Raw genomic sequence first — 4,898 nt, forward strand, 5'->3', positions numbered from 1 at the left:
GAACACCACAGCATAATGGTGTGTCCGAACGTCGTAATCGTACTTTACTAGATATGGTGCGATCTATGATGTCTCTTACTGATTTACCGCTATCGTTTTGGGGATACGCTCTAGAGACGGCCGCATTCACGTTAAATAGGGCACCATCAAAATCCGTTGAGACGACGCCTTATGAGCTATGGTTTGGCAAGAAACCAAAGTTGTCGTTTCTGAAAGTTTGGGGCTGCGATGCTTATGTGAAAAAGCTTCAACCTGATAAGCTCGAACCCAAATCGGAGAAATGTGTCTTCATAGGATATCCAAAGGAAACTATTGGATACACCTTCTATCACAGATGCGAAGGCAAGACTTTTGTTGCTAAATTCGGAAACTTTCTAGAGAAGGAGTTTCTCTCGAAAGAAGTGAGTGGGAGGAAAGTAGAACTTGATAAGGTAATTGTTGTACCTTCTCCCTTATTGGAAAGTAGTTCATCACAGAAATCTGTTCCTGTGACTACCACTAGTAGAAAACAGGGCTATGGTCCAGGCCGGCTCAGCCCATTAGTCCCGGTTCAGTCTAGAACCGGGACCAATGTGGGCATTGGTCCTGGTTCGTGAGCCCAGGGGGCCGGCCGGGCCACGTGGGCCATTGGTCCCGGTTCGTCTGGACCTTTTGGTCCCGGTTGGTGGGACGAACCGGGACCAATGGGCCTCGCTCCTGGCCCACCACCATTGGTCCCGGTTGGTGGCATGAACCGGGACCAAAGGCTCCCCTTCAGTCCCGGTTCATGTCACCAACCGGGACCAATGAGGTGCCTATATATACCCCCTCGCGCAAGAGCAGAGCACAGTGCTCTGTTTTTTCTGGCCGAGGGGGAGAGGGCTTTGTGGTGCTCTAGCTCACCTCCTATGCACAGGAGGTGTTTGATGGAATGCCCGAGCCACACTACTTAAGCTTTCTCCTCTCGAAGCTCGACCTCCAAGCTCCATTTTCCTCGAGATTTGTCTAGATTTAGCGGTCTGTCACGCCCCGTCCCCGTCTTCACCGCCGTCGATCACCCGCGCCGATCTCATCACCGACACCATCGTGGTGAGCCTCTTATTCTTATCTTCTTTCTGAAAGGAAAAATATTCTTACTTGTATGTTTAGATAGATACTTGTATCATTTTCTTACATTTATTATTGCATCTTATATAGTGCGATGGTTTTGGTATCCGCCCCCGTCGGCCCTCGTCCTGTCTATGATTCGGATTTGGTATGTATATTATCTTTATAACTATTGGTTCATTTATTGTTTATGAAAATTATGCCGACCAACATGACATAGATTTTATTTATCTAGGATGTATGTGAATCGGAAATGCCAACCGACCCTATTGTCAAGAGGTTAAATTTAGTTGAAGAAGAAAACAATTTGTTGAAGGAAAAAAAATTGAGGAGGAGAAGATGATATTGGAGTTTCATGTTGCAGATGTCGTCGATGATCACAAGATCAAGATCGATGCAATGCGCTTGAATATTAGAAAGATTAGAAAATATGCCATTCATACCGAGGCTTGGTATCATTATGCCGTTGGATCAATTGTTACCTTGGTTGCGATTATGATCGCATTTGTTTTCGCATTGAAATGCTTTACATAGTTTCAATGTATGGTTTAATTAATTAGATGCTCTGGAGAGCTATATGTTATTAGATGAGAACTATGTATGCACTTTGGTTTTAATGTGATGATGAACTTCTATTAATTTGGACACTTAATTATATATAATGCACGCAGATGAACCGGCAATGGATGTACGGTGACAGACACACCCGCGAGTACATTAACGGCATGCATGAGTTTCTCGATGCGGCTGAGGCAAACAAGCAGAATGGTTTTATGTGTTGTCCATGCACTGAATGTGGGAATACGAGGTCTTACTCTAACTGGAAAATCCTTCACTCCCACCTGCTTTACAAGGGTTTCATGCCACACTATAATGTTTGGACGAGGCACAGAGAAATAGGGGTTATGATGGAAGACGGCGAAGAAGAAGAGTACGATGACAACTATGTGCCCCCTGAATACAGTGATGCTGCAATGGGGAGAGCGGGTGAAGATCAAGAGGAACCAGACGATGTGCCCAATGATGCTGCCACGGGTGAAGCTGCTGAAGATCAAGAGGAACCAGACGATGTGCCCGATGATGATGATCTCCGTCGGGTCATTGTCGATGCAAGGACGCAATGCATTAGTCAAAAGGAGAAGCTGAAGTTCGATCGCATGTTAGAGGATCACAAAAAAGGGTTATACCCCAATTGCGAAGATGGCAACACAAAGCTCGGTACCGTACTGGAATTGCTGCAGTGGAAGGCAGAGAATGCTATGGCTGACAAAGGATTTGAGAAGCTACTGAAAATATTGAAGAAGAAGCTTCCAAAGGATAACGAATTGCCCGACAGTACATACGCAGCAAAGAAGGTCGTATGCCCTCTAGGATTGGAGGTGGAGAAGATACATGCATGCCCTAATGACTGCATCCTCTACCGCGGTGCATACAAGGATCTGAACGCATGCCAGGTATGCGGTGCGTTGCGGTATAAGATCAGACGAGATGACCCTGGTGATGTTGACGACGAGCCCCTCAGGAAGAGGGTTCCTGCGAAGGTGATGTGGTATGCTCCTATAATACCACGGTTGAAACGTCTGTTCAGAAACGAAGAGCATGCCAAGTTGATGCGATGGCACAGTGAGAATCGAAAGAAAGACGGGAAGTTGAGAGCACCCGCTGACGGGTCGCAGTGGAGAAAGTACTGGGATGAGTTTGCAAAGGACCCAAGGAATGTATGGTTTGCTTTAAGCGCGGATGTCATTAATCCTTTCGGGGAGCAGAGCAGCAATCACAGCACCTGGCCCGTGACTCTATGTATGTATAACCTTCCTCCTTGGATGTGCATGAAGCAGAAGTTCATTATGATGCCAGTTCTCATCCAAGGCCCTAAGCAACCCGGCAATGAAATTGATGTGTACCTAAGGCCATTAGTTGAAGAACTTTTACAGCTGTGGAATGGAAATGGTGTACGTACGTGGGATGAGCACAGACAGGAGGAATTTAACCTTAAGGCGTTGCTGTTCGTGACCATCAACGATTGGCCCTCTCTCAGTAACCTTTCAGGACAGACAAACAAAGGATACCACACATGCACGCACTGTTTAGATGACACTGAAAGTATATACCTGGACAAATGCAGGAAGAATGTGTACCTGGGCCATCATCGATTTCTTCCGACCAACCATCAATGTCGAAAGAAAGGCAAGCATTTCAAAGGCGAGGCAGATCACCGGAAGAAGCCCGCCATGTGCACCGGTGATCACGTGCTTGCTATGGTCAATGATTTACACTACGTAATCTTTGGAAAGGGTCCCGGTGGACTAGCTGTTCCAAATGACGCTGAGGGACACACACCCATGTGGAAGAAGAAATCTATATTTTGGGACCTACCCTACTGGAAAGACCTAGAGGTCCGCTCCTCAATCGACATGATGCACGTGACGAAGAACCTTTGCGTGAACCTGCTAGGCTTCTTGGGCGTGTATGGGAAGACAAAAGATACACCTGAGGCACGGGAGGACCTGCAACGTTTGCACGAAAAAGACGGCATGCCTCCGAAGCAGTATAAAGGTCCTGCCAGCTACGCTCTTATGAAAGAAGAGAAAGAAATCTTCTTTGAATGCCTGCTCAGTATGAAGGTCACGACTGGCTTCTCGTCGAATATAAAGGGAATAAGAAATATACCAGAGAAAAAGTTTCAGAACCTAAAGTCTCATGACTGCCACGTGATTATGACGCAACTGCTTCCGGTTGCATTGAGGGGGCTTCTACCGGAAAACGTCCGATTAGCCATTGTGAAGCTATGTGCATTCCTCAATGCAATCTCTCAGAAGGTGATCGATCCAGAAATCGTACCAAGGCTAAGGAGTGATGTGGCGCAATGTCTTGCCAGTTTTGAGCTGGTGTTCCCACCATCCTTCTTTAATATCATGACGCACGTCCTAGTTCATCTAGTCGACGAGATTGTCATCATGGGCCCCGTATTTCTACACAATATGTTCCCCTTTGAGAGGTTCATGGGAGTCCTAAAGAAATATGTCCGTAACCGCGCTAGGCCAGAAGGAAGCATCTCCATGGGCCATCAAACAGAGGATGTTATCGGGTTTTGTGTTGACTTCATTCCTGGCCTTAACAAGATAGGTCTCCCTAAATCGCGATATGAGGGGAGACTGACTGGAAAAGGCACTCTTGGAAGAGACTCAATAATATGCAGGGACGGATATTCTTGGTCTCAAGCACACTACACAGTTCTACAGAACTCTACCTTGGTGACCCCGTATGTCGATGAACACAAGAACAGTCTGCGCTCCAAACACCCGAAGCAATGCGACGACTGGATTACATGTGAACACATCAGGACTTTCAGCAGTTGGTTGGAAACACGTCTCAGAGGTGACAACACTGTTTGTGATGAGTTGTACTTGTTGTCCAGGGGACCATCTTTGACTGTATTGACTTACAAAGGATACGAGATAAATGGGAATACATTTTACACGATCGCCCAAGATCAAAAGAGCACCAACCAAAACAGCAGTGTCCGCTTTGATGTAGCAACCGAGAGCGGAAAGGACACATATTATGGTTACATAGTGGACATATGGGAACTTGACTACGGACCTGATTTTAAGGTCCCTTTGTTTAAGTGCAAATGGATCAATCTGTTAGGCGGCGGGGTACAGGTAGACCCACAGTACGGAATGACAACAGTGGATCTGAAAAATCTTGGGTACACTGACGGACCGTTCGTCCTAGCCAATGATGTGGCACAGGTTATCTATGTGAAGGACATGTCTACCAAACCGAGAAAAAGAAAAGATAAGGAAGCG

Source organism: Triticum aestivum, chromosome 2A, assembly GCF_018294505.1.
Source record: "Triticum aestivum cultivar Chinese Spring chromosome 2A, IWGSC CS RefSeq v2.1, whole genome shotgun sequence".
Taxonomy (NCBI): Eukaryota; Viridiplantae; Streptophyta; class Magnoliopsida; order Poales; family Poaceae; genus Triticum; species Triticum aestivum.